This window comes from Leopardus geoffroyi, chromosome A2, assembly GCF_018350155.1.
Source record: "Leopardus geoffroyi isolate Oge1 chromosome A2, O.geoffroyi_Oge1_pat1.0, whole genome shotgun sequence".
NCBI lineage: Eukaryota > Metazoa > Chordata > Mammalia > Carnivora > Felidae > Leopardus > Leopardus geoffroyi.
Window position 1 is genome coordinate 133074982 of NC_059331.1, and position 12199 is coordinate 133087180.

The 12199-nt window shown below is 35.5% G+C and overlaps 1 protein-coding gene across 1 annotated transcript in view; it reads left to right on the top strand.

The window, feature by feature from the left end:
* FOXP2 (forkhead box P2) overlaps positions 1-12199 on the top strand; it is a 566087-nt gene that overhangs the window by 152467 nt on the left and 401421 nt on the right. Inside the window, exon 3 of the mRNA XM_045495376.1 lies at positions 9372-9462. The gene's annotated coding sequence lies outside the window, so the exon portion shown is untranslated. The remainder of the gene's footprint in view (positions 1-9371; positions 9463-12199) is intronic.

Below are 12199 nucleotides of genomic sequence, written 5' to 3' on the forward strand. Positions count from 1 at the left end.
GAGCTGAAACCAAGAGCTAGATGCTTAACAGACTGAGCCATCCAGGAGACCCTGTTTTGTTTTGTTTTGTTGTTTTTTTTAATGTTTATTTTTGAGAGAGTGAAGTAGGGAATGAGTGGAGAGAGATGGGGACAGAGGATCTGAAGTGGGCCCTGCACTGATAGCAAAGAGCCTGATGCAGGGCTCGAACTCATGAAACAGGAGATTACAACCGGAGCCGAAGTCGGATGCTCAACTGACTGAGCCCCCCAGGTGCCCCTGGGGAAGGAATCATTTGCTAAGTGGTAGGGAAATATAAAAATGTCAAGACATCCAGGGTTATCAGTCCTTATGTAGTTGTGGCTGTGCATCCCGCAGATGATTGGGAAATCCTCCAACTGCCAGTATCCTAAATCTTTCTTATGTATCTTAAAAGACTTGCCCTAAGGTTGGAGTTCTGCTTGTCTAGACTGCCTGCCTCATGTTTTCTGCATCTCATTTCTTCTGGTTTGAAAGAGATAGACAAAGCATCTTCAGTGTCAGGAGAGCAGCTGCAGAGGCATTGACCTCCACGTTAATGTTGTCCACTTACTTCCGTATGCTTTCTTTACATACCTGAGCACTCTGTTATTTGCTGAGAATGAGACTGTTTTGTCACCCAAAAAAAGAGAGGGAATTGAGAAAATGGAAAACCAGGTATTTGTTCTGAAGATCAATCACAAATGTTGATCTGCTATTAAACTTGGTTCTATCTCATAAAAACAACTGCTGGTCAGCATGGAAAGGGAGAACTTACGTATTTTCTTACAGAAGTAAAAAGGAAAGGAAGGCAAGTACCAAAAGAGGACAGGATGAGTAAGAGAATAAAAGGAAAGAAAGAAAGAATGTTTAACTGATGTATTTTTTTTACGGTGTAGGCTTTGAGTTACAATGGACATAAAAGACAGAGCTGTATGGTGTTCTGTATAATCTGAGTGTGTTTAAATCTGCATTAGTAATTCTAGAGGTAGTTTTCTTGAATTCTTCCTTGCCATTTTCTTCTAATTTAGTCTTATACTCTCAGCCAAAAACAACAAAACAAACGTGGTTTTTGAAGGAATTCTCTTTTATTAACTTAGTGGTCCACTTCTTGAGCTCCCACTGAGCATATGCCTCTGCAGAATGAATTAAAGTCAACTCCAGTCTGTGTTTGAACCTAGGATCTTGTTTTCAACCTATTACCTATGGTTTAAAAATCTTTTGAACTTGGAAAAAAAAGTTTTTTTGAACTTAGGTAAGAATTCATACTTTAATTTTATGGCTTGAAGTGCTTTTTCTCCCCTTTCCAATTTTTAATATTTGATTGTATTAGTAATGTTATCAAGAGTACTGTGTGTTTTTTCTCTTTTACAAATGCTTTGGAAATACCAAGCAGTATTTATGTCATTTTGGAGATTTATTACTCTTTTTGACTATTATGGTACCATGTATTTACATGTTTAAGGTTTACATGATCTTCATAGTTCTGATTTAAATAAGTGACAATTATTTTAATAAAGCCGTTCTAACAAGCCTGACAGGTTTTTTTTTTTTTTTTAATTTTAATGTTTATTTCTGAGAGAGAGAAAGAGAGACAGAGTGTGAGTGGAAGAGGGGAAGAGAGACAGGGAGACACAGAATCTGAAGCAGGCTCCAGGGTCTGAGCTGTCAGCACAGAGCCTGATGTGGGGCTCAAACTCAGGAACCATGAGATCATGACCTGAGACAAAGTCTGACGCTTAATCAACTGAGCCACCCAGGTGCTCCAAGCTTGAAAGTTTTTTATCAAAGTTATATGTCCTATGAAAAGTGAGAGAAGTCTACTTTAATAGACTTTTCTACTTTTGCTAACTTTAAGTATAATCAAAACTATTTACTTCCAGTAATTTTTCATAAAAAGTGGAGAAAAATTAAAATGTATTCAAAACTCTTTACATTTTAGAATATAAGAATTATATAAGAAATATATATTTATAAGAAATTCAGAGGGACGTAGAGATATGATTCACATAGGTATGTCCCTTTTTCCACCTGCCTCTTAAGTAATTGTTTTCACATGCAAATTCACTATTATAGTTCCTATCACCTGTGCTTACTTTTGCTTACGCAGCATCACATTTAACTTATAATCTCTCTATGGTTTCAAAATATCATTCATTCAAAGGCATGTTTACTGCCTACTTAACCTGTCCTTAAGCAGTCAGCAGGAGAATAGCTTTTATCTCTGTGTCTCCAGTAGATAGTAAATGTGGTACTTAATAAGCGTTCAGTATCTGCAATGATTGAAGAGCAAAAAGGCCTTTTATGCAACTTGAAATTTCAACCATTGCTGTTCAACAGCTGGAAAGTTTCAGTCGTACAGCTAAGTAAGTTCTAGAGCTCTACTGTATGACATTATGCCTATAGCTAACAATACTGTATTGTACTCTTGAACATTTATTGAGGCTAGATCTCATGTTAAGTGTTCTGACTACAATAAAAAATGATACAAATGAAATTTAACTTTAAAGTATTTGTACATATTTGTGTAAATACAGTAATGCATTTTTACATAATTCTACTCAGCTTTTGCAGAATCCTAAAAGTAACCATCCTGTCTTTGCCTTTTCCTTCAGTGACTGCCTGTTCACCTTCTTTTTTTTTTGTTAAGTTTATTTATTTATTTATTTTGAGAGAGAGAGAGGGAGAGAGCATGCATGAGTGGAGGAGGGGCAGCGAGAGAGGGAGAGAGAGAATCCCAAGCAGGCTCCGCACCGCCAGCGTAGAGCGTGATGTGGGGCTCCAACACATGAAGCTGTGAGATCATGACTTGAGCCGAAACCAAGAGTTGGATGCTTATCTGACTGAGCCACCCAGGCGTCCCTGCCTGTTCACCTTCTACCTTACCAATATTATTTGTTTGTTCATTGATTTAATTTTGACTTTTACATTCTCTGACTGAACCTGCCTATACAATATAGATATTTTCAATTAAAAGCTAGAAACAAATTTATAAATGTAAAAGATAGCTAACGAAATTGTCCTATCCCTGAATAAATGGGTTTTGAACTGTACTCACAATGTTGACAAACTTCACTATCATTGTGGCTTCAGTTATTTTCAAGGTCAACTTTTATCTCAGTTCAATTTCTATGAATATATCTCCTTAATGCTTTGATAGGGTTGTGGTGGAGCCTGAAGCATCATGAGCTCCTCCTTCTTAGATCTGGATGCTATTAATTGTGGGGTGCGTCAGCCAAACAAGAATAAATCTTGCATAGGCCCTATTCTGTAGAGGTGATGCTTACATGATTCACCCAATGTGGCTGAATGATACTGAGTATAAGTTTTTATTGGTAATTGAAGTACCTCTTTTCCGCAATTCTGAAGGATCGCCTCTTACCTGCTACTTTATAAAGATGACAGAGGGATGATTTGAGAACTAAACTCATAGAACTAAATCTCATGAAGATAAGCTATAATTAGTGCTTATGTGCACATATTTATATAAGCTTCAAAGCTTTGCATCACGGACAGTCACCACTGCAGTATGGCTCCAGTGTTAGCTCTTAAAACTACAAATCCTATTTTATTATGGTATAGGTTAAATCACTATTTTTCAAACTTTCAAAACAATATTCTATACTCACATAAATTCTGAAATGTATATTCTCAATTCATTTTATTTTGACTCCCAAAATAAAGTTAATATTGTGCCATATTAAATCAAGGCAGTGGAACAGAACACTCCTTTGTTTCTGTCTTACCTCTTTTGAAAAATCCCTGAATTAAATTTTGCACCAGGATTAGAAGGGCAAATATCTCTGTCCTGGTTCAGATCCATTGTCTATTCTATCTAAAATTTAATTTTTCTTTTTTTTTTTTTAATTTTTTAACGTTTTATTTATTTTTGAGACAGGGAGAGACAGAGCATGAACAGGGGAGGGTCAGAGAGAGGGAGACACAGAATCTGAAACAGGCTCCAGGCTCTAAGCTGTCAGCACAGAGCCCGACGCGGGGCTCGAACTCACGGACCTCGAGATCATGACCTGAGCCGAAGTCGGCCGCTTAACCGACTGAGCCACCCAGGCGCCCCTAAAATTTAATTTTTCAATTTCCATGCCTATCCAGTTCCATGTTGATGAGTCAATAAATTAATACATTCATTCAACAAATATTTGACTGCATACTATATGCCAGTCAGTAGTTTAGGTTTATTGGACTCCAAGTGAATTGAAGAGACCAGCATTCCTGCCCTTGCAGAGTTCACACTGTTTTAAACCAGAGCTGGGATGCTAATTATAGCGAGTGCTGTGTATCTCTGTATGCAGTTTCACAGCATTTAACCTTTGTAGAGCCAACTTTTAAAAAATCTAAGCTATTTCCTTTCTTGATATTTGTAACATCTGTACAAATGATAATGACATGATGTTCCTCTTGTGTAAATGCCTGATGCAAAAAGAATGCCTGCCACAAAATACCTTCTGAGCATTTGGTAAATTTTGTTAGGAGTAGAATAACTGCTTGTCTAGAATATGGACTGTTTGTCGAGAATATGGACTGTGTGCCTTCTGAAGAATAACTTCCCCCATTCCTCAGAATCCAATGGTTGTTTCTTTTATCCTGCTCGTGTACACCCCCATTACCCAACAATTTGAAATGAAATTACACGTTTGTTGTTTTTCTGGGGTTTTGTTTAATTATTTTCTGTTCACTGAAATGTGGGTTATACTACCAGCATTTGTAACCAATGTACAGTTATTGACTTACTCTTCTCTGGCCATGGTTAACTAGTTTGTTTCTAGATAACAAAATAACTCTTAGTTTTCATTGTTCTCCAAGAAGACCTATGCTATATAATATGAAAACAGTACTGAAAATGTTACTGTAACTTTTACTTTTGAACATCAATTAGACGTTGTCACCTAGATAACCACTGTATTTTAGTTTCTTCATATTTTTAATTTTTTTTTTCAACGTTTATTTATTTTTGGGACAGAGAGAGACAGAGCATGAATGGGGGAGGGGCAGAGAGAGAGGGAGACACAGAATCGGAAACAGGCTCCAGGCTCTGAGCCATCAGCCCAGAGCCTGATGCGGGGCTCGAACTCACGGACCGCGAGATCGTGACCTGGCTGAAGTCGGACGCTTAACCGACTGCGCCACCCAGGCGCCCCTAGTTTCTTCATATTTTTAGTATATTCTTCCAAATTGTGAAATTCACTAGACTAACGCTTTTATATTATGGCATTTTGCAGTAGAGTTCAAAAGACATTTGTTTTACATGCGAGCTTTGTACCGTGTAATTTTTTTTCTTTTTTCCTTTGTTTAAAAAACAATGAAATGATAGTATTTCTTTTAGGACATATTTTCATTTTTGTTAATTAAAAGACTGGAGGGTAGAAAATATTAAACAGTTCCAAGTGACACATTAGAACGCTAAATATCTTTCTTGAGTATCAGGAAGTTCTTAGAAAAAATAAATACAACAAAACTAACCCACCTAGTAATTGTTCTCTTCAGCAAATATAGTTCTGAAAGAAACCAGGTCAAACCCACTGAGAATGTCGGAGTGATGCTCTCCTCTCCTACCACAATAAACCTTAAATAAATTCATAATGTACCTTAAAAGGATGGAAGAAATTAGGAAAGGGAATGGTTGTAAATGTGAACCTCACAGAGACCCTTTTATCCAGGAAGTCTTCTTTGACTCAAATTAGATGCTGCCCGTGTGCATATTTACCATGCTGGTCAGTACGCTGTAATAACTATTCATTACATATTCTTCGTTATACTGTACACTCCACGGAAGTAGGGTTGTGGCTTTATCCCCGAGCCTGGACAGTGCCTAGCATTTAGTAAGCAATCAGTAAACGTGTATGAATGTGTGCATGTAAAAGAATTCTAATTGGCCTCTTTAGCTTTCTGGTTTTGCCTTTTCCTTTACTGTCTTAAGTTTTTTGTTGTTGTTGTTTTGTTTGTTTCAGTGATCATTATAAGAACTGTGATCAGTAATCTATGACCTATTTTACTTTGATAATGTCCTTGAGCTTATGTTACTAAAATAATATATGCTTTTAAAAATAATATAATTTTAAATAATATATAATGCATATTTAAATAAAATTTATAAAAATGAAAATGTATGTTGTGGCAATAACTTCTTTGTTTATTTTTAAAATTACCTTCATTTCTTTTGTATTTAATTTTGACTTTTATCAAAGAAATATGTGCGTACAGTTAAAAAAATCAAGCGAAACAAAAATAGCATTCTTCTGTCTTGTATCTTCCTACCACCCAGTCCAGCTATACAGAGGTTACAGATTTCTGGTATTTATATCCACAGTTTTTATACATCCACAACTGTAAATGATATGCTTGTTGCTATTTCTTGATTTATCAGTTTTTAAAATTAATTTTGAGTGATTAAAATGGAGAAACTTGTGGGAGAGAAAAGCATGTAAATAAAAAAGTGAATAAAATCTCGGGCGCCTGGATGGTTTAGTTGGTTAAGCCTTCAACTTGGGCTCAGGTCGTGATCTCATAGTTTGTGAGTTCGTGTTTCCCTCTCTCTCTGCTCCTCCCCCACTTGTGCTCTGTTTCTGTCTCAAAAATAAATAAACATTAAAAAAATTTTTTTTAAAGTGAATATAATCTAAGCTAACATATGCTACAGTTGATGTCTTCATAGGGTGTTTTGGGTCCATAAAGAGCAGGTAAACATTTTAGGTCTCCCACATTGCTTTTAAGATTAACTGTATTGTTGATGCTAACATTATCAGTAAACAAGAGAATGCTCATCTTTCTGTATTCTTGCCAACACAATATAGAATCCAGCATTCAAATATATGCTATTATGATGGCATGAAATGGTATCTCATCAGTTTTTGATTTGTATCTTCCTAATAACTAGTGATTTTGAACATTTTAAACTATACTTGACAGTTGTTCTGGCTTACCCCTCTGAGAAACTGCCCTGTTGAGGGTTTTGCTCATTTTTTAATTGGTTTTCTCTGAGTATATATATTTTAATATTAATTCCTTGTTGGTTTTAGGTCTTCTCTCAGTTTATTTATAAAATTTATCTGTGGTATCCTTCATTGAAAAATTCTCATTTGGTTTGGCCAAATCCATCAATTTTATGCCTTATTATTTTATGTCTTGTTTCAGAATTGTTTTTTAATTCTAAGTGTCAAAAAAAATCACCAAATTTTTCTATTAGCTTTGAAAGGATAACTTTCACATTTAAAGCTCTTTAATCTCATTGGAATCCAAATTTGTATATGGTATAAAATAAGGAGATAAGTTTATTTTTGCCATATTCTGAGACTGTTTTTCTTTTTCTACACAGTGAGACAACAACCAATGTTTTCTTTTACTTTGTGATAGTACCCTTATTATATAAAGCTCCCATTGACACGTGGGTTTATATCCGAACTCCATTTTCCAGTGTCTGTACCTGGCTTTGGTAGTAAGCCTGATATTTGGTAGAGCAGATGCCTTCTCTTTGTCCTTTATCTTATTTTTTTAAATTTTTTTAAAAGTTTATTTATTTTTGAGAGACAGAGACAGAGCATGAGCAGGGGAGGGGCAGAGAGAGAGGGAGACACAGAATCCGAAGCAGGCTCCAGGCCCTGAGCTGTTAGCACAGAGCCTGACGCAGGGCTCCAACCCATGAGCTGCCAAGATCATGACCTGAGCCGAAGTGGGATGCTTAACCGACTGAGCCAGGCACCCCTCTTTGTCCTTTATTTTTGATGTTAACTTTGGTATTAATAGGCATCTAAAGTATATGCTTTTAAAATGCTTTTGTTGATTTTCTTTAAAAATCTAGACTTTATAGATTGATTTAGGAAAAATTGATATCCATGAATGTGAGGAGAAAGTAAGGCAATATGGAATTAGGAAATAATTTAGATTGCTATGTATTAATAAAAAATCTGCTTCTTTTGGTGGCATGTAGCAGGCAAAAAAGAATTATAGGAGAAAATTAACACAAAGAAAGTCAAGAGTGGAACCTGCTCATGTGCAAAATTTTATCATTAAGAGAAAAATGAACAACAGAAGCAATAGAGAAAGACTGCTAGAATGTGAAGAAAGGGCATTTGAATTACCCTAATTTTTGTGACTTTGAGTTACCTTGATAACTAAAATAATGGTTTCAAACTAATGCTTTGCAGAATACTTAAGACTTTGTGGAATACCCCAGAGGTACCTAGGGAAAGAACAGAGGTGGTAGTGAATACTGGGAGTCTGGTTCAACCAGAATGCCTCATTGTTATCTGTATATTTGGTTGACCCCTCACTAAGATTTCATTGGAAAAAAGGATTTGTAGCCAAAAGTGGGAACAATTTAAATAAAATTAGGGAAATGTCTAAATGCTCAACAAAGAAAAAAGGGCATGTGGTGTCATCCCTCCCTTTCGGTGCCTATGGAAGGCATGGCTAATTGAACACAGGACTCCCTGCTAGACTCAGATTTAATCTCCATACAGATTTCCATGTGGTCACTACCAATCAGTCAGAGTTGGTGTGTGAATCAAAACCCATTTATTACCTATACACTACTAACTTCTGTAATTTTGTTGGAAGATTTGAGCTAAATCTTTCAGATTAAAGAAGGGAGAGACCAGAAAAGAGAGTAAATAGCAAATGGGTCTAGGATACACACGTTCTAATAAGAGTTAAGGGAATAGCCCTTACTTTGCAATTATAAGGAGAAAATGCTTACTACCAACTTGTTGATTGTGGAAAGGCCTACAAAGCTCATTAAGTATGTGTTGAAGAGGCAGTTGAAATCAGTCATGTTTCCAGTTGGGAATCTTGAGACATAAAATAACTATGTTCTATAAATGATAAGTTAAAATTTTTTTTAATGTTTATTTGAGAGAGAGAGAGAGACAGAGAAGGAGCAGGGGAGGGGCAGAGAGAGAGGGAGACACAGAATCCGAAGGAGGCTCCAGGCTCTGAGCTCTCAGCACAGAGCCCAACATGGAGCTCGAACCCACGCACCACGAGATCATGACCTGAGCTGAAGTCTGATGCTCAACCAACTGAGCCACCCAGGCTCCCCTAAATTATAAAATATAATCACCAAAAGTGTAAACCTGCCAAATCAATGTAAGAATGGGAAATAAAATCTGCATCTCTTAGAAATGGATCTCATGCTGTCTCAGTGGTCCTTGCTTTGTACCAAACAATGGATTTTAAACTTCTCTAAATTAATATGTAGAAAAGCATTTCCATGCATGTTTGAAGAGTTCCAAAGCAATTAATGCATTAACAATTAATTTTATTTGAGGTTGAGTATGTTTTATGTTCTATGAAGTCATTGAACTGAATGTGACATAAATTTAATTTTTGAAGCAGTGACAGTTATTTGTCTCTATTAACAGGGCTATTCTAATGTGATGCTGGGATTGAGTTTACCTAGGACTCCATATCAAGGTTGACTCAAAAGTCTTGTAGAAGATCTGGAAGAAATAAGTAAGTGGCCTTTTGGTAATGATTCTCTTTGGTTCATTGTGCTTATGTCTGCTTTTCTAGTGTGTATTTTATTCTTTAATTTTTTGGTTAGGTATCTTTGCCCAAATGTTAAGAAAAGTTATCAGTGAACCACAGAGACTTTCCACGTAGAAATATAGGAATATTCACCCTCTTGCCTTTCCCATTTCACTCCTTGCTGTGCTTTTCCTTCCTATAAAACTTGGTTTCACTTTTTTTTTTTTTTGAAAATTATCATGGATTCATATAGAACATGAATTTGGTTTTGAAATACTGAAAGGAAAGATTAGTCAAGAAAAGCATCTGGATTATTTTGTTATCATTATGTGGTCTTTTATGCTGATATTTTCAGATTATTTTATTGAGTTGATACTGAGGGTTTTGGAAGATCTAGGAATGCCAAAAAATAAAGAGAATAACATGCTAGTAATGATTTTTTTTGAAACTTTGATTTCTCCTATAAACTTTTTGAGATCCAGCAAGTCAGCTGTTTAGAAAGCATTCATTTCCTTTTTAGTGTTATACTTCTTTAAATCTAATGGGAGTTTTCCTTGATATTTACAGTATCAATTTAGAGAACTTTAAATCCGTTGCTTGGTACAAAGCAAGGACCACAGACATGGCATGGGGTGAATTTCCAAAAGATGTAGATTTATTTCCCACTCTTGCTCAATATAGAATGCTTCTGCAACATTATTTTTTCAGTATCACCACTGAACTGTGATATCAATCAATTAAGATTTGGCCACCTATTGGTATGAAAATATAATTATAAAAAGAAATTAAAAGAAATTTTAGGTGAGGAGTTCATATTATTTCTCTTAGACTCTACCCCCAAGTAGAAGGGAACGAACCATGGTGCCTGGTTTCTCCTGAATTCTTTTTTATTTCTTTCCCACCCCACGCCAGAATTCTTTATCAAGGGATTGCACTGAACGTGGATGTAGGACAAGCCTCAGCATCCTCTCTGTTCTGCCTGTATTGTTCTACCCCTTTCCAAAACTTTCTCCAGATGAAGGCTCCATATCTTCCCTAAGACGTATTTTTTCAGTGTGGTTGGATTTTACAGTCAAATATTTTTCAGGCAATTTACCTACTATTTTGCCTGTGGACCTCTTGTTTTGTACTAACTTTATTATTTTGCCAGATATACAAGCAAAATGATTCCACACTTATTTATCATTTAAGATTTTAAAACACTTTGGCAACTTTTTACTTCCTTTTACTCATTAATTTTACTCTTGCATTGCTTATGACCTAAGGATCACATTATTATCCTTTGTTCATTAGTAAGTGGAGGAACTAAAACAGAAAGAATTTAAATGATTTGGAAAAAGTAATATAACTTGCTGTGATTTTACAGCTAATAATAAACAATTAAGTATTACTAGAACTGTATCTGCTAAGGCCCAATCTTTTAATTTTTTTTCTGAGTTATTTAATTTATGCTTACTGTAGATAATGGTGGTGTTGATATAATATTTAAATTCTCAGTTTTTGGGTGAGAGGACATTTGTGTTAATAATAGTAGGTGGATTTAAGATTTATAAGTGGGAGTTACCTGCAATGAATATCATGGAACCATGAAAGAAATGATTTTTAAAAAATAGAGTCTTTTTCCCAGAAAGGAAACATATTTGTGTTTGAAGTTCTCAAAAACTGCTTCTAGAACTTGCTAATTAGACTTTTCCTAATCATTTGCTTATAATAGTTCTTATATTTTTAAATGAAGACCAAACACATATTGGGGGAATAATGCATATGCAAAAGGCAAAGTTTCATCTTAATGAAAAAATGCATTCCGAAACGGTGTTTTTCCTTGGGAATATGTAGAATTTATGGACCCAGAGCTGGAGGTATCATGATAAGAAGAGTCAATGACAGAGAGGCAAGGGTTTGGGAATCAGGTAGATACGGCTTGGATCCCTGAAGCCGTTTGCTAGCATTTTTAATCAACCTTGGTTAGTTTCCTTAAATCTTTGCATATCAGTTTTCACACCATAAAACCAGGGACAGATATAACTGTTTGTTGGATTATTGTAAAAATTTAGCACTTAATACATAGCTATTTTCAAGACATATGCATTTTTTTTCTTCAATTTCCACTGCTGTGTTCCCTCCCCTCCCCAAATCACTAAAGTGAATACTTAGTTGAATCTTCCCATTTTTGAGCAATTTGTTTTAGCATTATCCCCATTTTGTCTCTCTGAGAGGTTAAATAACTTGTCCTAGCCTATACTTCTGAAGTGGGAACTACAATGTTGTTTCATGCAATTTGCACCTAAAACTGTGCTTGTGCACCTAAAACTGAGTAGTTGGGTGAGCATGTATGTGTGTGTTTTACTCCATCACAGTGACGATTATTTTCAGTTTCCATTGTAAGAGTATTAAATCCAATTAAAATATAAGATTTAGTTATTTCAGTGTATTAGAAATAAACTTTATTCTCAAACTTAGAGAAATTGCTGTAAGTTTCATAAATACTTGTGAAAAAGTAAGCATCATACATGACAAAATATTTGCTCAAATTTTCAAGTCATTGAAAAGAAAATGGACTCTACAGGAAGCTGATTTGGCTGAGGAGGGTCTGGGTCGGTGATTCATGTTCATGGCTCTCTGACAGCCCTTAACAAAAAGTAGCAGGAACAAAACTGCAGAGAGGAAGCTATAGAGTAAGTGTAGCTGTTGAGAATGCAAGCCTGCAAATCAAATTGCTTAG